The sequence below is a fragment of the Ranitomeya variabilis genome, unplaced genomic scaffold, assembly GCF_051348905.1.
Source record: "Ranitomeya variabilis isolate aRanVar5 unplaced genomic scaffold, aRanVar5.hap1 Scaffold_69, whole genome shotgun sequence".
Taxonomy (NCBI): Eukaryota; Metazoa; Chordata; class Amphibia; order Anura; family Dendrobatidae; genus Ranitomeya; species Ranitomeya variabilis.
In genome coordinates this window covers 305,970-328,005 of record NW_027508196.1, presented here as the reverse complement: position 1 = coordinate 328,005, position 22,036 = coordinate 305,970, and the positions used below count along the sequence as shown (strand labels likewise).

The following is a 22,036-nucleotide window of genomic DNA, read 5'->3' as shown; positions in this document are numbered from 1 at the left end:
TGTCGATGACAGTTCTGCGGTGTGCATGTGTTCAAGCTGTGCGCAACGCGTTTTGAATCTGCATAACCACACCCTCCATCCCCGTGAAGGTTCCGTGTGACAAAGCAAGCTCCATTTCCAGCTCCCTGTTCCAAAAATCCATTTAATATATGGTCCCCAAATAGGGGACGTATCAGATATTAAACTAATAAGAACAGACACTACGCTTGATCTTGAGCCATTTGGCCGAGAAGAGATGATCAGAAATGGTTTGCCACTTGGGCCGCACCAAGGCCTACAACCGACACCCACTGTGGAGACGTAGCAAAAGATTGCCGCAGGGAAGACATTTCCAGAAACTCTGGATGCTCTGTCGATGACAGTTCTGCGGTGTGCATGTGTTCAAGCTCTGCGCAACGCGTTTTGAATCTGCATAACCACACCCTCCATCCCCGTGAAGGTTCCGTGCGACAAAGCAAGCTCCATTTCCAGCTCCCTGTTCCAAAAATCCATTTAATATATGGTCCCCAAATAGGGGACGTATCAGATATTAAACTAATAAGGACAGACACTACACTTGATCTTGAGCCATTTGGCCGAGAAGAGTTGATCAGAAATGGTTTGCCACTTGGGCCGCACCAAGGCCTACAACCGACACCCACTGTGGAGACGTAGCAAAAGATTGCCGCAGGGAAGACATTTCCAGAAACTCTGGATGCTCTGTCGATGACAGTTCTGCGGTGTGCATGTGTTCAAGCTGTGCGCAACGCGTTTTGAATCTGCATAACCACACCCTCCATCCCCATGAAGGTTCCGTGTGACAAAGCAAGCTCCATTTCCAGCTCCCTGTTCCAAAAATCCATTTAATATATGGTCCCCAAATAGGGGACGTATCAGATATTAAACTAATAAGAACAGACACTACGCTTGATCTTGAGCCATTTGGCCAAGAAGAGATGATCAGAAATGGTTTGCCACTTGGGCCGCACCAAGGCCTACAACCGACACCCACTGTGGAGACGTAGCAAAAGATTGCCGCAGGGAAGACATTTCCAGAAACTCTGGATGATCTGTCGATGACAGTTCTGCGGTGTGCATGTGTTCAAGCTGTGTGAAACGCGTTTTGAATCTGCATAACCACACCCTCCACCCCCGTGATGGTTCCGTGCGACAAAGCAAGCTCCATTTCCAGCTCCCTGTTCCAAAAATCCATTTAATATATGGTCCCCAAATAGGGGACGTATCAGATATTAAACTAATAAGAACAGACACTACGCTTGATCTTGAGCCATTTGGCCGAGAAGAGATGATCAGAAATGATTTGCCACTTGGGCCGCACCAAGGCCTACAACCGACACCCACTGTGGAGACGTAGCAAAAGATTGCCGCAGGGAAGACATTTCCAGAAACTCTGGATGCTCTGTCGATGACAGTTCTGCGGTGTGCATGTGTTCAAGCTGTGCGCAACGCGTTTTGAATCTGCATAACCACACCCTCCATCCCCATGAAGGTTCCGTGTGACAAAGCAAGCTCCATTTCCAGCTCCCTGTTCCAAAAATCCATTTAATATATGGTCCCCAAATAGGGGACGTATCAGATATTAAACTAATAAGAACAGACACTACGCTTGATCTTGAGCCATTTGGCCGAGAAGAGATGATCAGAAATGGTTTGCCACTTGGGCCGCACCAAGGCCTACAACCGACACCCACTGTGGAGACGTAGCAAAAGATTGCCGCAGGGAAGACATTTCCAGAAACTCTGGATGCTCTGTCGATGACAGTTCTGCGGTGTGCATGTGTTCAAGCTGTGCGCAACGCGTTTTGAATCTGCATAACCACACCCTCCATCCCCGTGAAGGTTCCGTGTGACAAAGCAAGCTCCATTTCCAGCTCCCTGTTCCAAAAATCCATTTAATATATGGTCCCCAAATAGGGGACGTATCAGATATTAAACTAATAAGAACAGACACTACGCTTGATCTTGAGCCATTTGGCCGAGAAGAGATGATCAGAAATGGTTTGCCACTTGGGCCGCACCAAGGCCTACAACCGACATCCACTGTGAGACGTAGCAAAAGATTGCCGCAGGGAAGACATTTCCAGAAACTCTGGATGCTCTATCGATGACAGTTCTGCGGTGTGCATGTGTTCAAGCTGTGCGCAACGCGTTTTGAATCTGCATAACCACACCCTCCATCCCCGTGAAGGTTCCGTGCGACAAAGCAAGCTCCATTTCCAGCTCCCTGTTCCAAAAATCCATTTAATATATGGTCCCCAAATAGGGGACGTATCAGATATTAAACTAATAAGAACAGACACTACGCTTGATCTTGAGCCATTTGGCCGAGAAGAGATGATCAGAAATGGTTTGCCACTTGGGCCGCACCAAGGCCTACAACCGACACCCACTGTGGAGACGTAGCAAAAGATTGCCGCAGGGAAGACATTTCCAGAAACTCTGGATGCTCTGTCGATGACAGTTCTGCGGTGTGCATGTGTTCAAGCTGTGCGCAACGCGTTTTGAATCTGCATAACCACACCCTCCATCCCCGTGAAGGTTCCGTGTGACAAAGCAAGCTCCATTTCCAGCTCCCTGTTCCAAAAATCCATTTAATATATGGTCCCCAAATAGGGGACGTATCAGATATTAAACTAATAAGAACAGACACTACGCTTGATCTTGAGCCATTTGGCCGAGAAGAGATGATCAGAAATGGTTTGCCACTTGGGCCGCACCAAGGCCTACAACCGACATCCACTGTGAGACGTAGCAAAAGATTGCCGCAGGGAAGACATTTCCAGAAACTCTGGATGCTCTATCGATGACAGTTCTGCGGTGTGCATGTGTTCAAGCTGTGCGCAACGCGTTTTGAATCTGCATAACCACACCCTCCATCCCCGTGAAGGTTCCGTGCGACAAAGCAAGCTCCATTTCCAGCTCCCTGTTCCAAAAATCCATTTAATATATGGTCCCCAAATAGGGGACGTATCAGATATTAAACTAATAAGAACAGACACTACGCTTGATCTTGATCCATTTGGCCGAGAAGAGATGATCAGAAATGGTTTGCCACTTGGGCCGCACCAAGGCCTACAACCGACACCCACTGTTAAGACGTAGCAAAAGATTGCCGCAGGGAAGACATTTCCAGAAACTCTGGATGCTCTGTTGATGACAGTTCTGCGGTGTGCATGTGTTCAAGCTGTGCGCAACGCGTTTTGAATCTGCATAACCACACCCTCCATCCCCGTGAAGGTTCCGTGTGACAAAGCAAGCTCCATTTCCAGCTCCCTGTTCCAAAAATCCATTTAATATATGGTCCCCAAATAGGGGACGTAACAGATATTAAACTAATAAGAACAGACACTACGCTTGATCTTGAGCCATTTGGCCGAGAAGAGATGATCAGAAATGGTTTGACACTTGGGCCGCACCAAGGCCTACAACCGACACCCACTGTGGAGACGTAGCAAAAGATTGCCGCAGGGAAGACATTTCCAGAAACTCTGGATGCTCTGTCGATGACAGTTCTGCGGTGTGCATGTGTTCAAGCTGTGCGCAACGCGTTTTGAATCTGCATAACCACACCCTCCATCCCCGTGAAGGTTCCGTGTGACAAAGCAAGCTCCATTTCCAGCTCCCTGTTCCAAAAATCCATTTAATATATGGTCCCCAAATAGGGGACGTATCAGATATTAAACTAATAAGAACAGACACTACGCTTGATCTTGAGCCATTTGGCCGAGAAGAGATGATCAGAAATGGTTTGCCACTTGGGCCGCACCAAGGCCTACAACCGACACCCACTGTGGAGACGTAGCAAAAGATTGCCGCAGGGAAGACATTTCCAGAAACTCTGGATGCTCTGTCGATGACAGTTCTGCGGTGTGCATGTGTTCAAGCTCTGCGCAACGCGTTTTGAATCTGCATAACCACACCCTCCATCCCCGTGAAGGTTCCGTGCGACAAAGCAAGCTCCATTTCCAGCTCCCTGTTCCAAAAATCCATTTAATATATGGTCCCCAAATAGGGGACGTATCAGATATTAAACTAATAAGGACAGACACTACACTTGATCTTGAGCCATTTGGCCGAGAAGAGTTGATCAGAAATGGTTTGCCACTTGGGCCGCACCAAGGCCTACAACCGACACCCACTGTGGAGACGTAGCAAAAGATTGCCGCAGGGAAGACATTTCCAGAAACTCTGGATGCTCTGTCGATGACAGTTCTGCGGTGTGCATGTGTTCAAGCTGTGCGCAACGCGTTTTGAATCTGCATAACCACACCCTCCATCCCCATGAAGGTTCCGTGTGACAAAGCAAGCTCCATTTCCAGCTCCCTGTTCCAAAAATCCATTTAATATATGGTCCCCAAATAGGGGACGTATCAGATATTAAACTAATAAGAACAGACACTACGCTTGATCTTGAGCCATTTGGCCAAGAAGAGATGATCAGAAATGGTTTGCCACTTGGGCCGCACCAAGGCCTACAACCGACATCCACTGTGAGACGTAGCAAAAGATTGCCGCAGGGAAGACATTTCCAGAAACTCTGGATGATCTGTCGATGACAGTTCTGCGGTGTGCATGTGTTCAAGCTGTGTGAAACGCGTTTTGAATCTGCATAACCACACCCTCCACCCCCGTGATGGTTCCGTGCGACAAAGCAAGCTCCATTTCCAGCTCCCTGTTCCAAAAATCCATTTAATATATGGTCCCCAAATAGGGGACGTATCAGATATTAAACTAATAAGAACAGACACTACGCTTGATCTTGAGCCATTTGGCCGAGAAGAGATGATCAGAAATGATTTGCCACTTGGGCCGCACCAAGGCCTACAACCGACACCCACTGTGGAGACGTAGCAAAAGATTGCCGCAGGGAAGACATTTCCAGAAACTCTGGATGCTCTGTCGATGACAGTTCTGCGGTGTGCATGTGTTCAAGCTGTGCGCAACGCGTTTTGAATCTGCATAACCACACCCTCCATCCCCATGAAGGTTCCGTGTGACAAAGCAAGCTCCATTTCCAGCTCCCTGTTCCAAAAATCCATTTAATATATGGTCCCCAAATAGGGGACGTATCAGATATTAAACTAATAAGAACAGACACTACGCTTGATCTTGAGCCATTTGGCCGAGAAGAGATGATCAGAAATGGTTTGCCACTTGGGCCGCACCAAGGCCTACAACCGACACCCACTGTGGAGACGTAGCAAAAGATTGCCGCAGGGAAGACATTTCCAGAAACTCTGGATGCTCTGTCGATGACAGTTCTGCGGTGTGCATGTGTTCAAGCTGTGCGCAACGCGTTTTGAATCTGCATAACCACACCCTCCATCCCCGTGAAGGTTCCGTGTGACAAAGCAAGCTCCATTTCCAGCTCCCTGTTCCAAAAATCCATTTAATATATGGTCCCCAAATAGGGGACGTATCAGATATTAAACTAATAAGAACAGACACTACGCTTGATCTTGAGCCATTTGGCCGAGAAGAGATGATCAGAAATGGTTTGCCACTTGGGCCGCACCAAGGCCTACAACCGACATCCACTGTGAGACGTAGCAAAAGATTGCCGCAGGGAAGACATTTCCAGAAACTCTGGATGCTCTATCGATGACAGTTCTGCGGTGTGCATGTGTTCAAGCTGTGCGCAACGCGTTTTGAATCTGCATAACCACACCCTCCATCCCCGTGAAGGTTCCGTGCGACAAAGCAAGCTCCATTTCCAGCTCCCTGTTCCAAAAATCCATTTAATATATGGTCCCCAAATAGGGGACGTATCAGATATTAAACTAATAAGAACAGACAATACACTTGATCTTGAGCCATTTGGCCGAGAAGAGATGATCAGAAATGGTTTGCCACTTGGGCCGCACCAAGGCCTACAACCGACACCCACTGTGGAGACGTAGCAAAAGATTGCCGCAGGGAAGACATTTCCAAAAACTCTGGATGATCTGTCGATGACAGTTCTGCGGTGTGCATGTGTTCAAGCTGTGCGAAACGCGTTTTGAATCTGCATAACCACACCCTCCACCCCCGTGATGGTTCCGTGCGACAAAGCAAGCTCCATTTCCAGCTCCCTGTTCCAAAAATCCATTTAATATATGGTCCCCAAATAGGGGACGTATCAGATATTAAACTAATAAGAACAGACACTACGCTTGATCTTGAGCCATTTGGCCGAGAAGAGATGATCAGAAATGATTTGCCACTTGGGCCGCACCAAGGTCTACAACCGACACCCACTGTGGAGACGTAGCAAAAGATTGCCGCAGGGAAGACATTTCCAGAAACTCTGGATGCTCTGTCGATGACAGTTCTGCGGTGTGCATGTGTTCAAGCTGTGCGCAACGCGTTTTGAATCTGCATAACCACACCCTCCATCCCCGTGAAGGTTCCGTGTGACAAAGCAAGCTCCATTTCCAGCTCCCTGTTCCAAAAATCCATTTAATATATGGTCCCCAAATAGGGGACGTATCAGATATTAAACTAATAAGAACAGACACTACGCTTGATCTTGAGCCATTTGGCCGAGAAGAGATGATCAGAAATGGTTTGCCACTTGGGCCGCACCAAGGCCTACAACCGACACCCACTGTGGAGACGTAGCAAAAGATTGCCGCAGGGAAGACATTTCCAGAAACTCTGGATGCTCTGTCGATGACAGTTCTGCGGTGTGCATGTGTTCAAGCTGTGCGCAACGCGTTTTGAATCTGCATAACCACACCCTCCATCCCCGTGAAGGTTCCGTGTGACAAAGCAAGCTCCATTTCCAGCTCCCTGTTCCAAAAATCCATGTAATATATGGTCCCCAAATACGGGACGTATCAGATATTAAACTAATAACAGACACTACGCTTGATCTTGATCCATTTGGCCGAGAAGAGATGATCAGAAATGGTTTGCCACTTGGGCCGCACCAAGGCCTACAACCGACACCCACTGTTAAGACGTAGCAAAAGATTGCCGCAGGGAAGACATTTCCAGAAACTCTGGATGCTCTGTCGATGACAGTTCTGCGGTGTGCATGTGTTCAAGCTGTGCGCAACGCGTTTTGAATCTGCATAACCACACCCTCCATCCCCGTGAAGGTTCCGTGTGACAAAGCAAGCTCCATTTCCAGCTCCCTGTTCCAAAAATCCATTTAATATATGGTCCCCAAATAGGGGACGTAACAGATATTAAACTAATAAGAACAGACACTACGCTTGATCTTGAGCCATTTGGCCGAGAAGAGATGATCAGAAATGGTTTGACACTTGGGCCGCACCAAGGCCTACAACCGACACCCACTGTGGAGACGTAGCAAAAGATTGCCGCAGGGAAGACATTTCCAGAAACTCTGGATGCTCTGTCGATGACAGTTCTGCGGTGTGCATGTGTTCAAGCTGTGCGCAACGCGTTTTGAATCTGCATAACCACACCCTCCATCCCCGTGAAGGTTCCGTGTGACAAAGCAAGCTCCATTTCCAGCTCCCTGTTCCAAAAATCCATTTAATATATGGTCCCCAAATAGGGGACGTATCAGATATTAAACTAATAAGAACAGACACTACGCTTGATCTTGAGCCATTTGGCCGAGAAGAGATGATCAGAAATGGTTTGCCACTTGGGCCGCACCAAGGCCTACAACCGACACCCACTGTGGAGACGTAGCAAAAGATTGCCGCAGGGAAGACATTTCCAGAAACTCTGGATGCTCTGTCGATGACAGTTCTGCGGTGTGCATGTGTTCAAGCTCTGCGCAACGCGTTTTGAATCTGCATAACCACACCCTCCATCCCCGTGAAGGTTCCGTGCGACAAAGCAAGCTCCATTTCCAGCTCCCTGTTCCAAAAATCCATTTAATATATGGTCCCCAAATAGGGGACGTATCAGATATTAAACTAATAAGGACAGACACTACACTTGATCTTGAGCCATTTGGCCGAGAAGAGTTGATCAGAAATGGTTTGCCACTTGGGCCGCACCAAGGCCTACAACCGACACCCACTGTGGAGACGTAGCAAAAGATTGCCGCAGGGAAGACATTTCCAGAAACTCTGGATGATCTGTCGATGACAGTTCTGCGGTGTGCATGTGTTCAAGCTGTGCGCAACGCGTTTTGAATCTGCATAACCACACCCTCCACCCCCGTGATGGTTCCGTGCGACAAAGCAAGCTCCATTTCCAGCTCCCTGTTCCAAAAATCCATTTAATATATGGTCCCCAAATAGGGGACGTATCAGATATTAAACTAATAAGAACAGACACTACGCTTGATCTTGAGCCATTTGGCCGAGAAGAGATGATCAGAAATGATTTGCCACTTGGGCCGCACCAAGGCCTACAACCGACACCCACTGTGGAGACGTAGCAAAAGATTGCCGCAGGGAAGACATTTCCAGAAACTCTGGATGCTCTGTCGATGACAGTTCTGCGGTGTGCATGTGTTCAAGCTGTGCGCAACGCGTTTTGAATCTGCATAACCACACCCTCCACCCCCGTGAAGGTTCCGTGTGACAAAGCAAGCTCCATTTCCAGCTCCCTGTTCCAAAAATCCATTTAATATATGGTCCCCAAATAGGGGACGTATCAGATATTAAACTAATAAGAACAGACACTACGCTTGATCTTGAGCCATTTGGCCGAGAAGAGATGATCAGAAATGGTTTGCCACTTGGGCCGCACCAAGGCCTACAACCGACACCCACTGTGGAGACGTAGCAAAAGATTGCCGCAGGGAAGACATTTCCAGAAACTCTGGATGCTCTGTCGATGACAGTTCTGCGGTGTGCATGTGTTCAAGCTGTGCGCAACGCGTTTTGAATCTGCATAACCACACCCTCCATCCCCGTGAAGGTTCCGTGTGACAAAGCAAGCTCCATTTCCAGCTCCCTGTTCCAAAAATCCATTTAATATATGGTCCCCAAATAGGGGACGTATCAGATATTAAACTAATAAGAACAGACACTACGCTTGATCTTGAGCCATTTGGCCGAGAAGAGATGATCAGAAATGGTTTGCCACTTGGGCCGCACCAAGGCCTACAACCGACATCCACTGTGGAGACGTAGCAAAAGATTGCCGCAGGGAAGACATTTCCAGAAACTCTGGATGCTCTATCGATGACAGTTCTGCGGTGTGCATGTGTTCAAGCTGTGCGCAACGCGTTTTGAATCTGCATAACCACACCCTCCATCCCCGTGAAGGTTCCGTGCGACAAAGCAAGCTCCATTTCCAGCTCCCTGTTCCAAAAATCCATTTAATATATGGTCCCCAAATAGGGGACGTATCAGATATTAAACTAATAAGAACAGACACTACACTTGATCTTGAGCCATTTGGCCGAGAAGAGATGATCAGAAATGGTTTGCCACTTGGGCCGCACCAAGGCCTACAACCGACACCCACTGTGGAGACGTAGCAAAAGATTGCCGCAGGGAAGACATTTCCAAAAACTCTGGATGATCTGTCGATGACAGTTCTGCGGTGTGCATGTGTTCAAGCTGTGCGAAACGCGTTTTGAATCTGCATAACCACACCCTCCACCCCCGTGATGGTTCCGTGCGACAAAGCAAGCTCCATTTCCAGCTCCCTGTTCCAAAAATCCATTTAATATATGGTCCCCAAATAGGGGACGTATCAGATATTAAACTAATAAGAACAGACACTACGCTTGATCTTGAGCCATTTGGCCGAGAAGAGATGATCAGAAATGATTTGCCACTTGGGCCGCACCAAGGTCTACAACCGACACCCACTGTGGAGACGTAGCAAAAGATTGCCGCAGGGAAGACATTTCCAGAAACTCTGGATGCTCTGTCGATGACAGTTCTGCGGTGTGCATGTGTTCAAGCTGTGCGCAACGCGTTTTGAATCTGCATAACCACACCCTCCATCCCCGTGAAGGTTCCGTGTGACAAAGCAAGCTCCATTTCCAGCTCCCTGTTCCAAAAATCCATTTAATATATGGTCCCCAAATAGGGGACGTAACAGATATTAAACTAATAAGAACAGACACTACGCTTGATCTTGAGCCATTTGGCCGAGAAGAGATGATCAGAAATGGTTTGCCACTTGGGCCGCACCAAGGCCTACAACCGACACCCACTGTGGAGACGTAGCAAAAGATTGCCGCAGGGAAGACATTTCCAGAAACTCTGGATGCTCTGTCGACGACAGTTCTGCGGTGTGCATGTGTTCAAGCTGTGCGCAACGCGTTTTGAATCTGCATAACCACACCCTCCATCCCCGTGAAGGTTCCGTGTGACAAAGCAAGCTCCATTTCCAGCTCCCTGTTCCAAAAATCCAATTAATATATGGTCCCCAAATAGGGGACGTATCAGATATTAAACTAATAAGAACAGACACTACGCTTGATCTTGAGCCATTTGGCCGAGAAGAGATGATCAGAAATGGTTTGCCACTTGGGCCGCACCAAGGCCTACAACCGACACCCACTGTGGAGACGTAGCAAAAGATTGCCGCAGGGAAGACATTTCCAGAAACTCTGGATGCTCTGTCGACGACAGTTCTGCGGTGTGCATGTGTTCAAGCTGTGCGCAACGCGTTTTGAATCTGCATAACCACACCCTCCATCCCCGTGAAGGTTCCGTGTGACAAAGCAAGCTCCATTTCCAGCTCCCTGTTCCAAAAATCCATTTAATATATGGTCCCCAAATAGGGGACGTATCAGATATTAAACTAATAAGAACAGACACTACGCTTGATCTTGAGCCATTTGGCCGAGAAGAGATGATCAGAAATGGTTTGCCACTTGGGCCGCACCAAGGCCTACAACCGACACCAACTGTGGAGACGTAGCAAAAGATTGCCGCAGGGAAGACATTTCCAGAAACTCTGGATGCTCTGTCGATGACAGTTCTGCGGTGTGCATGTGTTCAAGCTGTGCGCAACGCGTTTTGAATCTGCATAACCACACCCTCCATCCCCGTGAAGGTTCCGTGTGACAAAGCAAGCTCCATTTCCAGCTCCCTGTTCCAAAAATCCATTTAATATATGGTCCCCAAATAGGAGACGTATCAGATATTAAACTAATAAGAACAGACACTACGCTTGATCTTGAGCCATTTGGCCGAGAAGAGATGATCAGAAATGGTTTGCCACTTGGGCCGCACCAAGGCCTACAACCGACATCCACTGTGAGACGTAGCAAAAGATTGCCGCAGGGAAGACATTTCCAGAAACTATGGATGCTCTATCGATGACAGTTCTGCGGTGTGCATGTGTTCAAGCTGTGCGCAACGCGTTTTGAATCTGCATAACCACACCCTCCATCCCCGTGAAGGTTCCGTGTGACAAAGCAAGCTCCATTTCCAGCTCCCTGTTCCAAAAATCCATTTAATATATGGTCCCCAAATAGGGGACGTATCAGATATTAAACTAATAAGAACAGACACTACGCTTGATCTTGAGCCATTTGGCCGAGAAGAGATGATCAGAAATGGTTTGCCACTTGGGCCGCACCAAGGCCTACAACCGACATCCACTGTGAGACGTAGCAAAAGATTGCCGCAGGGAAGACATTTCCAGAAACTATGGATGCTCTATCGATGACAGTTCTGCGGTGTGCATGTGTTCAAGCTGTGCGCAACGCGTTTTGAATCTGCATAACCACACCCTCCATCCCCGTGAAGGTTCCGTGCGACAAAGCAAGCTCCATTTCCAGCTCCCTGTTCCAAAAATCCATTTAATATATGGTCCCCAAATAGGGGACGTATCAGATATTAAACTAATAAGAACAGACACTACACTTGATCTTGAGCCATTTGGCCGAGAAGAGTTGATCAGAAATGGTTTGCCACTTGGGCCGCACCAAGGCCTACAACCGACACCCACTGTGGAGACGTAGCAAAAGATTGCCGCAGGGAAGACATTTCCAGAAACTCTGGATGCTCTGTTGATGACAGTTCTGCGGTGTGCATGTGTTCAAGCTGTGCGCAACGCGTTTTGAATCTGCATAACCACACCCTCCATCCCCGTGAAGGTTCCGTGTGACAAAGCAAGCTCCATTTCCAGCTCCCTGTTCCAAAAATCCATTTAATATATGGTCCCCAAATAGGGGACGTATCAGATATTAAACTAATAAGAACAGACACTACGCTTGATCTTGAGCCATTTGGCCGAGAAGAGATGATCAGAAATGGTTTGCCACTTGGGCCGCACCAAGGCCTACAACCGACACCCACTGTGGAGACGTAGCAAAAGATTGCCGCAGGGAAGACATTTCCAGAAACTCTGGATGATCTGTCGATGACAGTTCTGCGGTGTGCATGTGTTCAAGCTGTGCGAAACGCATTTTGAATCTGCATAACCACACCCTCCACCCCCGTGAAGGTTCCGTGCGACAAAGCAAGCTCCATTTCCAGCTCCCTGTTCCAAAAATCCATTTAATATATGGTCCCCAAATAGGGGACGTATCAGATATTAAACTAATAAGAACAGACACTACGCTTGATCTTGAGCCATTTGGCCGAGAAGAGATGATCAGAAATGGTTTGCCACTTGGGCCGCACCAAGGCCTACAACCGACACCCACTGTGGAGACGTAGCAAAAGATTGCCGCAGGGAAGACATTTCCAGAAACTCTGGATGCTCTGTTGATGACAGTTCTGCGGTGTGCATGTGTTCAAGCTGTGCGCAACGCGTTTTGAATCTGCATAACCACACCCTCCATCCCCGTGAAGGTTCAGTGTGACAAAGCAAGCTCCATTTCCAGCTCCCTGTTCCAAAAATCCATTTAATATATGGTCCCCAAATAGGGGACGTATCAGATATTAAACTAATAAGAACAGACACTACGCTTGATATTGATCCATTTGGCCGAGAAGAGATGATCAGAAATGGTTTGCCACTTGGGCCGCACCAAGGCCTACAACCGACACCCACTGTTAAGACGTAGCAAAAGATTGCCGCAGGGAAGACATTTCCAGAAACTCTGGATGCTCTGTTGATGACAGTTCTGCGGTGTGCATGTGTTCAAGCTGTGCGCAACGCATTTTGAATCTGCATAACCACACCCTCCATCCCCGTGAAGGTTCCGTGTGACAAAGCAAGCTCCATTTCCAGCTCCCTGTTCCAAAAATCCATTTAATATATGGTCCCCAAATAGGGGACGTAACAGATATTAAACTAATAAGAACAGACACTACGCTTGATCTTGAGCCATTTGGCCGAGAAGAGATGATCAGAAATGGTTTGCCACTTGGGCCGCACCAAGGCCTACAACCGACACCCACTGTGGAGACGTAGCAAAAGATTGCCGCAGGGAAGACATTTCCAGAAACTCTGGATGCTCTGTCGATGACAGTTCTGCGGTGTGCATGTGTTCAAGCTGTGCGCAACGCGTTTTGAATCTGCATAACCACACCCTCCATCCCCGTGAAGGTTCCGTGTGACAAAGCAAGCTCCATTTCCAGCTCCCTGTTCCAAAAATCCATTTAATATATGGTCCCCAAATAGGGGACGTATCAGATATTAAACTAATAAGAACAGACACTACGCTTGATCTTGAGCCATTTGGCCGAGAAGAGATGATCAGAAATGGTTTGCCACTTGGGCCGCACCAAGGCCTACAACCGACACCCACTGTGGAGACATAGCAAAAGATTGCCGCAGGGAAGACATTTCCAGAAACTCTGGATGCTCTGTCGATGACAGTTCTGCGGTGTGCATGTGTTCAAGCTGTGCGCAACGCGTTTTGAATCTGCATAACCACACCCTCCATCCCCGTGAAGGTTCCGTGTGACAAAGCAAGCTCCATTTCCAGCTCCCTGTTCCAAAAATCCATTTAATATATGGTCCCCAAATAGGGGACGTATCAGATATTAAACTAATAAGAACAGACACTACGCTTGATCTTGAGCCATTTGGCCAAGAAGAGATGATCAGAAATGGTTTGCCACTTGGGCCGCACCAAGGCCTACAACCGACACCCACTGTGGAGACGTAGCAAAAGATTGCCGCAGGGAAGACATTTCCAGAAACTCTGGATGATCTGTCGATGACAGTTCTGCGGTGTGCATGTGTTCAAGCTGTGTGAAACGCGTTTTGAATCTGCATAACCACACCCTCCACCCCCGTGATGGTTCCGTGCGACAAAGCAAGCTCCATTTCCAGCTCCCTGTTCCAAAAATCCATTTAATATATGGTCCCCAAATAGGGGACGTATCAGATATTAAACTAATAAGAACAGACACTACGCTTGATCTTGAGCCATTTGGCCGAGAAGAGATGATCAGAAATGATTTGCCACTTGGGCCGCACCAAGGCCTACAACCGACACCCACTGTGGAGACGTAGCAAAAGATTGCCGCAGGGAAGACATTTCCAGAAACTCTGGATGCTCTGTCGATGACAGTTCTGCGGTGTGCATGTGTTCAAGCTGTGCGCAACGCGTTTTGAATCTGCATAACCACACCCTCCATCCCCGTGAAGGTTCCGTGTGACAAAGCAAGCTCCATTTCCAGCTCCCTGTTCCAAAAATCCATTTAATATATGGTCCCCAAATAGGGGACGTATCAGATATTAAACTAATAAGAACAGACACTACGCTTGATCTTGAGCCATTTGGCCGAGAAGAGATGATCAGAAATGGTTTGCCACTTGGGCCGCACCAAGGCCTACAACCGACACCCACTGTGGAGACGTAGCAAAAGATTGCCGCAGGGAAGACATTTCCAGAAACTCTGGATGCTCTGTCGATGACAGTTCTGCGGTGTGCATGTGTTCAAGCTGTGCGCAACGCGTTTTGAATCTGCATAACCACACCCTCCATCCCCGTGAAGGTTCCGTGTGACAAAGCAAGCTCCATTTCCAGCTCCCTGTTCCAAAAATCCATTTAATATATGGTCCCCAAATAGGGGACGTATCAGATATTAAACTAATAAGAACAGACACTACGCTTGATCTTGAGCCATTTGGCCGAGAAGAGATGATCAGAAATGGTTTGCCACTTGGGCCGCACCAAGGCCTACAACCGACACCCACTGTGGAGACGTAGCAAAAGATTACCGCAGGGAAGACATTTCCAGAAACTCTGGATGATCTGTCGATGACAGTTCTGCGGTGTGCATGTGTTCAAGCTGTGCGCAACGCGTTTTGAATCTGCATAACCACACCCTCCATCCCCGTGAAGGTTCCGTGTGACAAAGCAAGCTCCATTTCCAGCTCCCTGTTCCAAAAATCCATTTAATATATGGTCCCCAAATAGGGGACGTATCAGATATTAAACTAATAAGAACAGACACTACACTTGATCTTGAGCCATTTGGCCGAGAAGAGTTGATCAGAAATGGTTTGCCACTTGGGCCGCACCAAGGCCTACAACCGACACCCACTGTGGAGACGTAGCAAAAGATTGCCGCAGGGAAGACATTTCCAGAAACTCTGGATGCTCTGTTGATGACAGTTCTGCGGTGTGCATGTGTTCAAGCTGTGCGCAACGCGTTTTGAATCTGCATAACCACACCCTCCATCCCCGTGAAGGTTCCGTGTGACAAAGCAAGCTCCATTTCCAGCTCCCTGTTCCAAAAATCCATTTAATATATGGTCCCCAAATAGGGGACGTATCAGATATTAAACTAATAAGAACAGACACTACGCTTGATCTTGAGCCATTTGGCCGAGAAGAGATGATCAGAAATGGTTTGCCACTTGGGCCGCACCAAGGCCTACAACCGACACCCACTGTGGAGACGTAGCAAAAGATTGCCGCAGGGAAGACATTTCCAGAAACTCTGGATGATCTGTCGATGACAGTTCTGCGGTGTGCATGTGTTCAAGCTGTGCGAAACGCATTTTGAATCTGCATAACCACACCCTCCACCCCCGTGAAGGTTCCGTGCGACAAAGCAAGCTCCATTTCCAGCTCCCTGTTCCAAAAATCCATTTAATATATGGTCCCCAAATAGGGGACGTATCAGATATTAAACTAATAAGAACAGACACTACGCTTGATCTTGAGCCATTTGGCCGAGAAGAGATGATCAGAAATGGTTTGCCACTTGGGCCGCACCAAGGCCTACAACCGACACCCACTGTGGAGACGTAGCAAAAGATTGCCGCAGGGAAGACATTTCCAGAAACTCTGGATGCTCTGTTGATGACAGTTCTGCGGTGTGCATGTGTTCAAGCTGTGCGCAACGCGTTTTGAATCTGCATAACCACACCCTCCATCCCCGTGAAGGTTCAGTGTGACAAAGCAAGCTCCATTTCCAGCTCCCTGTTCCAAAAATCCATTTAATATATGGTCCCCAAATAGGGGACGTATCAGATATTAAACTAATAAGAACAGACACTACGCTTGATCTTGATCCATTTGGCCGAGAAGAGATGATCAGAAATGGTTTGCCACTTGGGCCGCACCAAGGCCTACAACCGACACCCACTGTTAAGACGTAGCAAAAGATTGCCGCAGGGAAGACATTTCCAGAAACTCTGGATGCTCTGTTGATGACAGTTCTGCGGTGTGCATGTGTTCAAGCTGTGCGCAACGCGTTTTGAATCTGCATAACCACACCCTCCATCCCCGTGAAGGTTCCGTGTGACAAAGCAAGCTCCATTTCCAGCTCCCTGTTCCAAAAATCCATTTAATATATGGTCCCCAAATAGGGGACGTAACAGATATTAAACTAATATGAACAGACACTACGCTTGATCTTGAGCCATTTGGCCGAGAAGAGATGATCAGAAATGGTTTGCCACTTGGGCCGCACCAAGGCCTACAACCGACACCCACTGTGGAGACGTAGCAAAAGATTGCCGCAGGGAAGACATTTCCAGAAACTCTGGATGCTCTGTCGATGACAGTTCTGCGGTGTGCATGTGTTCAAGCTGTGCGCAACGCGTTTTGAATCTGCATAACCACACCCTCCATCCCCGTGAAGGTTCCGTGTGACAAAGCAAGCTCCATTTCCAGCTCCCTGTTCCAAAAATCCATTTAATATATGGTCCCCAAATAGGGGACGTATCAGATATTAAACTAATAAGAACAGACACTACGCTTGATCTTGAGCCATTTGGCCGAGAAGAGATGATCAGAAATGGTTTGCCACTTGGGCCGCACCAAGGCCTACAACCGACACCCACTGTGGAGACGTAGCAAAAGATTGCCACAGGGAAGACATTTCCAGAAACTCTGGATGCTCTGTCGATGACAGTTCTGCGGTGTGCATGTGTTCAAGCTCTGCGCAACGCGTTTTGAATCTGCATAACCACACCCTCCATCCCCGTGAAGGTTCCGTGCGACAAAGCAAGCTCCATTTCCAGCTCCCTGTTCCAAAAATCCATTTAATATATGGTCCCCAAATAGGGGACGTATCAGATATTAAACTAATAAGGACAGACACTACACTTGATCTTGAGCCATTTGGCCGAGAAGAGTTGATCAGAAATGGTTTGCCACTTGGGCCGCACCAAGGCCTACAACCGACACCCACTGTGGAGACGTAGCAAAAGATTGCCGCAGGGAAGACATTTCCAGAAACTCTGGATGCTCTGTCGATGACAGTTCTGCGGTGTGCATGTGTTCAAGCTGTGCGCAACGCGTTTTGAATCTGCATAACCACACCCTCCATCCCCGTGAAGGTTCCGTGTGACAAAGCAAGCTCCATTTCCAGCTCCCTGTTCCAAAAATCCATTTAATATATGGTCCCCAAATAGGGGACGTATCAGATATTAAACTAATAAGAACAGACACTACGCTTGATCTTGAGCCATTTGGCCAAGAAGAGATGATCAGAAATGGTTTGCCACTTGGGCCGCACCAAGGCCTACAACCGACACCCACTGTGGAGACGTAGCAAAAGATTGCCGCAGGGAAGACATTTCCAGAAACTCTGGATGATCTGTCGATGACAGTTCTGCGGTGTGCATGTGTTCAAGCTGTGTGAAACGCGTTTTGAATCTGCATAACCACACCCTCCACCCCCGTGATGGTTCCGTGCGACAAAGCAAGCTCCATTTCCAGCTCCCTGTTCCAAAAATCCATTTAATATATGGTCCCCAAATAGGGGACGTATCAGATATTAAACTAATAAGAACAGACACTACGCTTGATCTTGAGCCATTTGGCCGAGAAGAGATGATCAGAAATGATTTGCCACTTGGGCCGCACCAAGGCCTACAACCGACACCCACTGTGGAGACGTAGCAAAAGATTGCCGCAGGGAAGACATTTCCAGAAACTCTGGATGCTCTGTCGATGACAGTTCTGCGGTGTGCATGTGTTCAAGCTGTGCGCAACGCGTTTTGAATCTGCATAACCACACCCTCCATCCCCGTGAAGGTTCCGTGTGACAAAGCAAGCTCCATTTCCAGCTCCCTGTTCCAAAAATCCATTTAATATATGGTCCCCAAATAGGGGACGTATCAGATATTAAACTAATAAGAACAGACACTACGCTTGATCTTGAGCCATTTGGCCGAGAAGAGATGATCAGAAATGGTTTGCCACTTGGGCCGCACCAAGGCCTGCAACCGACACCCACTGTGGAGACGTAGCAAAAGATTGCCGCAGGGAAGACATTTCCAGAAACTCTGGATGCTCTGTCGATGACAGTTCTGCGGTGTGCATGTGTTCAAGCTGTGCGCAACGCGTTTTGAATCTGCATAACCACACCCTCCATCCCCGTGAAGGTTCCGTGTGACAAAGCAAGCTCCATTTCCAGCTCCCTGTTCCAAAAATCCATTTAATATATGGTCCCCAAATAGGGGACGTATCAGATATTAAACTAATAAGAACAGACACTACGCTTGATCTTGAGCCATTTGGCCGAGAAGAGATGATCAGAAATGGTTTGCCACTTGGGCCGCACCAAGGCCTACAACCGACATCCACTGTGAGACGTAGCAAAAGATTGCCGCAGGGAAGACATTTCCAGAAACTCTGGATGCTCTATCGATGACAGTTCTGCGGTGTGCATGTGTTCAAGCTGTGCGCAACGCATTTTGAATCTGCATAACCACACCCTCCATCCCCGTGAAGGTTCCGTGCGACAAAGCAAGCTCCATTTCCAGCTCCCTGTTCCAAAAATCCATTTAATATATGGTCCCCAAATAGGGGACGTATCAGATATTAAACTAATAAGAACAGACACTACACTTGATCTTGAGCCATTTGGCCGAGAAGAGATGATCAGAAATGGTTTGCCACTTGGGCCGCACCAAGGCCTACAACCGACACCCACTGTGGAGACGTAGCAAAAGATTGCCGCAGGGAAGACATTTCCAGAAACTCTGGATGATCTGTCGATGACAGTTCTGCGGTGTGCATGTGTTCAAGCTGTGCGAAACGCGTTTTGAATCTGCATAACCACACCCTCCACCCCCGTGATGGTTCCGTGCGACAAAGCAAGCTCCATTTCCAGCTCCCTGTTCCAAAAATATATTTAATATATGGTCCCCAAATAGGGGACGTATCAGATATTAAACTAATAAGAACAGACACTACGCTTGATCTTGAGTCATTTGGCCGAGAAGAGATGATCAGAAATGATTTGCCACTTGGGCCGCACCAAGGCCTACAACCGACACCCACTGTGGAGACGTAGCAAAAGATTGCCGCAGGGAAGACATTTCCAGAAACTCTGGATGCTCTGTCGATGACAGTTCTGCGGTGTGCATGTGTTCAAGCTGTGCGCAACGCGTTTTGAATCTGCATAACCACACCCTCCATCCCCGTGAAGGTTCCGTGTGACAAAGCAAGCTCCATTTCCAGCTCCCTGTTCCAAAAATCCATTTAATATATGGTCCCCAAATAGGGGACGTATCAGATATTAAACTAATAAGAACAGACACTACGCTTGATCTTGAGCCATTTCGCCGAGAAGAGATGATCAGAAATGGTTTGCCACTTGGGCCGCACCAAGGCCTACAACCGACACCCACTGTGGAGATGTAGCAAAAGATTGCCGCAGGGAAGACATTTCCAGAAACTCTGGATGCTCTGTCGATGACAGTTCTGCGGTGTGCATGTGTTCAAGCTGTGCGCAACGCGTTTTGAATCTGCATAACCACACCCTCCATCCTCGTGAAGGTTCCGTGTGACAAAGCAAGCTCCATTTCCAGCTCCCTGTTCCAAAAATCCATGTAATATATGGTCCCCAAATACGGGACGTATCAGATATTAAACTAATAACAGACACTACGCTTGATCTTGATCCATTTGGCCGAGAAGAGATGATCAGAAATGGTTTGCCACTTGGGCCGCACCAAGGCCTACAACCGACACCCACTGTTAAGACGTAGCAAAAGATTGCCGCAGGGAAGACATTTCCAGAAACTCTGGATGCTCTGTCGATGACAGTTCTGCGGTGTGCATGTGTTCAAGCTGTGCGCAACGCGTTTTGAATCTGCATAACCACACCCTCCATCCCCGTGAAGGTTCCGTGTGACAAAGCAAGCTCCATTTCCAGCTCCCTGTTCCAAAAATCCATTTAATATATGGTCCCCAAATAGGGGACGTATCAGATATTAAACTAATAAGAACAGACACTACGCTTGATCTTGAGCCATTTCGCCGAGAAGAGATGATCAGAAATGGTTTGCCACTTGGGCCGCACCAAGGCCTACAACCGACACCCACTGTGGAGATGTAGCAAAAGATTGCCGCAGGGAAGACATTTCCAGAAACTCTGGATGCTCTGTCGATGACAGTTCTGCGGTGTGCATGTGTTCAAGCTGTGCGCAACGCGTTTTGAATCTGCATAACCACACCCTCCATCCTCGTGAAGGTTCCGTGTGACAAAGCAAGCTCCATTTCCAGCTCCCTGTTCCAAAAATCCATGTAATATATGGTCCCCAAATACGGGACGTATCAGATATTAAACTAATAACAGACACTACGCTTGATCTTGATCCATTTGGCCGAGAAGAGATGATCAGAAATGGTTTGCCACTTGGGCCGCACCAAGGCCTACAACCGACACCCACTGTTAAGACGTAGCAAAAGATTGCCGCAGGGAAGACATTTCCAGAAACTCTGGATGCTCTGTCGATGACAGTTCTGCGGTGTGCATGTGTTCAAGCTGTGCGCAACGCGTTTTGAATCTGCATAACCACACCCTCCATCCCCGTGAAGGTTCCGTGTGACAAAGCAAGCTCCATTTCCAGCTCCCTGTTCCAAAAATCCATTTAATATATGGTCCCCAAATAGGGGACGTAACAGATATTAAACTAATAAGAACAGACACTACGCTTGATCTTGAGCCATTTGGCCGAGAAGAGATGATCAGAAATGGTTTGCCACTTGGGCCGCACCAAGGCCTACAACCGACACCCACTGTGGAGACGTAGCAAAAGATTGCCGCAGGGAAGACATTTCCAGAAACTCTGGATGCTCTGTCGACGACAGTTCTGCGGTGTGCATGTGTTCAAGCTGTGCGCAACGCGTTTTGAATCTGCATAACCACACCCTCCATCCCCGTGAAGGTTCCGTGTGACAAAGCAAGCTCCATTTCCAGCTCCCTGTTCCAAAAATCCATTTAATATATGGTCCCCAAATAGGGGACGTATCAGATATTAAACTAATAAGAACAGACACTACGCTTGATCTTGAGCCATTTGGCCGAGAAGAGATGATCAGAAATGGTTTGCCACTTGGGCCGCACCAAGGCCTACAACCGACACCCACTGTGGAGACGTAGCAAAAGATTGCCGCAGGGAAGACATTTCCAGAAACTCTGGATGCTCTGTCGATGACAGTTCTGCGGTGTGCATGTGTTCAAGCTGTGCGCAACGCGTTTTGAATCTGCATAACCACACCCTCCATCCCCGTGAAGGTTCCGTGTGACAAAGCAAGCTCCATTTCCAGCTCCCTGTTCCAAAAATCCATTTAATATATGGTCCCCAAATAGGGGACGTAACAGATATTAAACTAATAAGAACAGACACTACGCTTGATCTTGAGCCATTTGGCCGAGAAGAGATGATCAGAAATGGTTTGCCACTTGGGCCGCACCAAGGCCTACAACCGACACCCACTGTGGAGACGTAGCAAAAGATTGCCGCAGGGAAGACATTTCCAGAAACTCTGGATGCTCTG

General features: G+C 47.9%; 63 pseudogenes; all 63 read right to left on the bottom strand.

Moving 5' to 3' along the window:
* Nucleotides 1-63: 63 nt before the first annotated feature.
* Nucleotides 64-237, bottom strand: LOC143792441 (U2 spliceosomal RNA; annotated as a pseudogene).
* A 176-nt stretch (nt 238-413) lies between these two features.
* Nucleotides 414-587, bottom strand: LOC143791420 (U2 spliceosomal RNA; annotated as a pseudogene).
* Nucleotides 588-763: 176 nt separating this feature from the next.
* Nucleotides 764-937, bottom strand: LOC143792234 (U2 spliceosomal RNA; annotated as a pseudogene).
* A 138-nt stretch (nt 938-1,075) lies between these two features.
* On the bottom strand, nt 1,076-1,287 carry LOC143792200 (U2 spliceosomal RNA; annotated as a pseudogene).
* A 176-nt stretch (nt 1,288-1,463) lies between these two features.
* Nucleotides 1,464-1,637, bottom strand: LOC143792224 (U2 spliceosomal RNA; annotated as a pseudogene).
* Nucleotides 1,638-1,813: 176 nt separating this feature from the next.
* Nucleotides 1,814-1,987, bottom strand: LOC143792440 (U2 spliceosomal RNA; annotated as a pseudogene).
* Nucleotides 1,988-2,162: 175 nt separating this feature from the next.
* LOC143792126 (U2 spliceosomal RNA) lies at nt 2,163-2,336 on the bottom strand (annotated as a pseudogene).
* Nucleotides 2,337-2,512: 176 nt separating this feature from the next.
* LOC143792439 (U2 spliceosomal RNA) lies at nt 2,513-2,686 on the bottom strand (annotated as a pseudogene).
* A 175-nt stretch (nt 2,687-2,861) lies between these two features.
* Nucleotides 2,862-3,035, bottom strand: LOC143791839 (U2 spliceosomal RNA; annotated as a pseudogene).
* Nucleotides 3,036-3,211: 176 nt separating this feature from the next.
* Nucleotides 3,212-3,385, bottom strand: LOC143791789 (U2 spliceosomal RNA; annotated as a pseudogene).
* Nucleotides 3,386-3,561: 176 nt separating this feature from the next.
* Nucleotides 3,562-3,735, bottom strand: LOC143792438 (U2 spliceosomal RNA; annotated as a pseudogene).
* A 176-nt stretch (nt 3,736-3,911) lies between these two features.
* On the bottom strand, nt 3,912-4,085 carry LOC143791419 (U2 spliceosomal RNA; annotated as a pseudogene).
* A 176-nt stretch (nt 4,086-4,261) lies between these two features.
* LOC143792233 (U2 spliceosomal RNA) lies at nt 4,262-4,435 on the bottom strand (annotated as a pseudogene).
* Nucleotides 4,436-4,572: 137 nt separating this feature from the next.
* LOC143792199 (U2 spliceosomal RNA) lies at nt 4,573-4,784 on the bottom strand (annotated as a pseudogene).
* A 176-nt stretch (nt 4,785-4,960) lies between these two features.
* LOC143792223 (U2 spliceosomal RNA) lies at nt 4,961-5,134 on the bottom strand (annotated as a pseudogene).
* Nucleotides 5,135-5,310: 176 nt separating this feature from the next.
* Nucleotides 5,311-5,484, bottom strand: LOC143792437 (U2 spliceosomal RNA; annotated as a pseudogene).
* A 175-nt stretch (nt 5,485-5,659) lies between these two features.
* LOC143792135 (U2 spliceosomal RNA) lies at nt 5,660-5,833 on the bottom strand (annotated as a pseudogene).
* A 138-nt stretch (nt 5,834-5,971) lies between these two features.
* LOC143791266 (U2 spliceosomal RNA) lies at nt 5,972-6,183 on the bottom strand (annotated as a pseudogene).
* Nucleotides 6,184-6,359: 176 nt separating this feature from the next.
* LOC143792436 (U2 spliceosomal RNA) lies at nt 6,360-6,533 on the bottom strand (annotated as a pseudogene).
* A 176-nt stretch (nt 6,534-6,709) lies between these two features.
* On the bottom strand, nt 6,710-6,880 carry LOC143792090 (U2 spliceosomal RNA; annotated as a pseudogene).
* Nucleotides 6,881-7,056: 176 nt separating this feature from the next.
* On the bottom strand, nt 7,057-7,230 carry LOC143791788 (U2 spliceosomal RNA; annotated as a pseudogene).
* Nucleotides 7,231-7,406: 176 nt separating this feature from the next.
* Nucleotides 7,407-7,580, bottom strand: LOC143792435 (U2 spliceosomal RNA; annotated as a pseudogene).
* Nucleotides 7,581-7,756: 176 nt separating this feature from the next.
* Nucleotides 7,757-7,930, bottom strand: LOC143791418 (U2 spliceosomal RNA; annotated as a pseudogene).
* Nucleotides 7,931-8,105: 175 nt separating this feature from the next.
* On the bottom strand, nt 8,106-8,280 carry LOC143791288 (U2 spliceosomal RNA; annotated as a pseudogene).
* Nucleotides 8,281-8,456: 176 nt separating this feature from the next.
* LOC143792156 (U2 spliceosomal RNA) lies at nt 8,457-8,630 on the bottom strand (annotated as a pseudogene).
* Nucleotides 8,631-8,806: 176 nt separating this feature from the next.
* On the bottom strand, nt 8,807-8,980 carry LOC143792434 (U2 spliceosomal RNA; annotated as a pseudogene).
* Nucleotides 8,981-9,156: 176 nt separating this feature from the next.
* On the bottom strand, nt 9,157-9,330 carry LOC143791283 (U2 spliceosomal RNA; annotated as a pseudogene).
* Nucleotides 9,331-9,468: 138 nt separating this feature from the next.
* On the bottom strand, nt 9,469-9,680 carry LOC143791264 (U2 spliceosomal RNA; annotated as a pseudogene).
* A 176-nt stretch (nt 9,681-9,856) lies between these two features.
* LOC143791787 (U2 spliceosomal RNA) lies at nt 9,857-10,030 on the bottom strand (annotated as a pseudogene).
* A 176-nt stretch (nt 10,031-10,206) lies between these two features.
* Nucleotides 10,207-10,380, bottom strand: LOC143791358 (U2 spliceosomal RNA; annotated as a pseudogene).
* Nucleotides 10,381-10,556: 176 nt separating this feature from the next.
* LOC143792433 (U2 spliceosomal RNA) lies at nt 10,557-10,730 on the bottom strand (annotated as a pseudogene).
* A 176-nt stretch (nt 10,731-10,906) lies between these two features.
* LOC143791565 (U2 spliceosomal RNA) lies at nt 10,907-11,080 on the bottom strand (annotated as a pseudogene).
* Nucleotides 11,081-11,255: 175 nt separating this feature from the next.
* LOC143792430 (U2 spliceosomal RNA) lies at nt 11,256-11,429 on the bottom strand (annotated as a pseudogene).
* A 175-nt stretch (nt 11,430-11,604) lies between these two features.
* Nucleotides 11,605-11,778, bottom strand: LOC143791639 (U2 spliceosomal RNA; annotated as a pseudogene).
* A 176-nt stretch (nt 11,779-11,954) lies between these two features.
* Nucleotides 11,955-12,128, bottom strand: LOC143792429 (U2 spliceosomal RNA; annotated as a pseudogene).
* A 176-nt stretch (nt 12,129-12,304) lies between these two features.
* LOC143792050 (U2 spliceosomal RNA) lies at nt 12,305-12,478 on the bottom strand (annotated as a pseudogene).
* A 176-nt stretch (nt 12,479-12,654) lies between these two features.
* Nucleotides 12,655-12,828, bottom strand: LOC143792032 (U2 spliceosomal RNA; annotated as a pseudogene).
* A 176-nt stretch (nt 12,829-13,004) lies between these two features.
* On the bottom strand, nt 13,005-13,178 carry LOC143791786 (U2 spliceosomal RNA; annotated as a pseudogene).
* A 176-nt stretch (nt 13,179-13,354) lies between these two features.
* On the bottom strand, nt 13,355-13,528 carry LOC143792428 (U2 spliceosomal RNA; annotated as a pseudogene).
* Nucleotides 13,529-13,704: 176 nt separating this feature from the next.
* LOC143791334 (U2 spliceosomal RNA) lies at nt 13,705-13,878 on the bottom strand (annotated as a pseudogene).
* A 138-nt stretch (nt 13,879-14,016) lies between these two features.
* LOC143792197 (U2 spliceosomal RNA) lies at nt 14,017-14,228 on the bottom strand (annotated as a pseudogene).
* Nucleotides 14,229-14,404: 176 nt separating this feature from the next.
* Nucleotides 14,405-14,578, bottom strand: LOC143792427 (U2 spliceosomal RNA; annotated as a pseudogene).
* Nucleotides 14,579-14,754: 176 nt separating this feature from the next.
* On the bottom strand, nt 14,755-14,928 carry LOC143792425 (U2 spliceosomal RNA; annotated as a pseudogene).
* Nucleotides 14,929-15,104: 176 nt separating this feature from the next.
* LOC143792141 (U2 spliceosomal RNA) lies at nt 15,105-15,278 on the bottom strand (annotated as a pseudogene).
* A 176-nt stretch (nt 15,279-15,454) lies between these two features.
* On the bottom strand, nt 15,455-15,628 carry LOC143792424 (U2 spliceosomal RNA; annotated as a pseudogene).
* Nucleotides 15,629-15,804: 176 nt separating this feature from the next.
* Nucleotides 15,805-15,978, bottom strand: LOC143792038 (U2 spliceosomal RNA; annotated as a pseudogene).
* Nucleotides 15,979-16,154: 176 nt separating this feature from the next.
* Nucleotides 16,155-16,328, bottom strand: LOC143791612 (U2 spliceosomal RNA; annotated as a pseudogene).
* A 176-nt stretch (nt 16,329-16,504) lies between these two features.
* On the bottom strand, nt 16,505-16,678 carry LOC143792020 (U2 spliceosomal RNA; annotated as a pseudogene).
* A 176-nt stretch (nt 16,679-16,854) lies between these two features.
* LOC143792423 (U2 spliceosomal RNA) lies at nt 16,855-17,028 on the bottom strand (annotated as a pseudogene).
* Nucleotides 17,029-17,204: 176 nt separating this feature from the next.
* LOC143791417 (U2 spliceosomal RNA) lies at nt 17,205-17,378 on the bottom strand (annotated as a pseudogene).
* Nucleotides 17,379-17,554: 176 nt separating this feature from the next.
* LOC143791333 (U2 spliceosomal RNA) lies at nt 17,555-17,728 on the bottom strand (annotated as a pseudogene).
* A 138-nt stretch (nt 17,729-17,866) lies between these two features.
* On the bottom strand, nt 17,867-18,078 carry LOC143792196 (U2 spliceosomal RNA; annotated as a pseudogene).
* Nucleotides 18,079-18,254: 176 nt separating this feature from the next.
* LOC143792422 (U2 spliceosomal RNA) lies at nt 18,255-18,428 on the bottom strand (annotated as a pseudogene).
* A 176-nt stretch (nt 18,429-18,604) lies between these two features.
* Nucleotides 18,605-18,778, bottom strand: LOC143792421 (U2 spliceosomal RNA; annotated as a pseudogene).
* A 175-nt stretch (nt 18,779-18,953) lies between these two features.
* LOC143791272 (U2 spliceosomal RNA) lies at nt 18,954-19,127 on the bottom strand (annotated as a pseudogene).
* Nucleotides 19,128-19,265: 138 nt separating this feature from the next.
* LOC143791865 (U2 spliceosomal RNA) lies at nt 19,266-19,477 on the bottom strand (annotated as a pseudogene).
* Nucleotides 19,478-19,653: 176 nt separating this feature from the next.
* LOC143791837 (U2 spliceosomal RNA) lies at nt 19,654-19,827 on the bottom strand (annotated as a pseudogene).
* Nucleotides 19,828-20,003: 176 nt separating this feature from the next.
* LOC143792078 (U2 spliceosomal RNA) lies at nt 20,004-20,174 on the bottom strand (annotated as a pseudogene).
* Nucleotides 20,175-20,350: 176 nt separating this feature from the next.
* LOC143791836 (U2 spliceosomal RNA) lies at nt 20,351-20,524 on the bottom strand (annotated as a pseudogene).
* A 176-nt stretch (nt 20,525-20,700) lies between these two features.
* LOC143792077 (U2 spliceosomal RNA) lies at nt 20,701-20,871 on the bottom strand (annotated as a pseudogene).
* A 176-nt stretch (nt 20,872-21,047) lies between these two features.
* Nucleotides 21,048-21,221, bottom strand: LOC143791785 (U2 spliceosomal RNA; annotated as a pseudogene).
* Nucleotides 21,222-21,397: 176 nt separating this feature from the next.
* LOC143792420 (U2 spliceosomal RNA) lies at nt 21,398-21,571 on the bottom strand (annotated as a pseudogene).
* A 176-nt stretch (nt 21,572-21,747) lies between these two features.
* Nucleotides 21,748-21,921, bottom strand: LOC143791784 (U2 spliceosomal RNA; annotated as a pseudogene).
* Between the last annotated feature and the right edge of the window lie 115 nt (nt 21,922-22,036).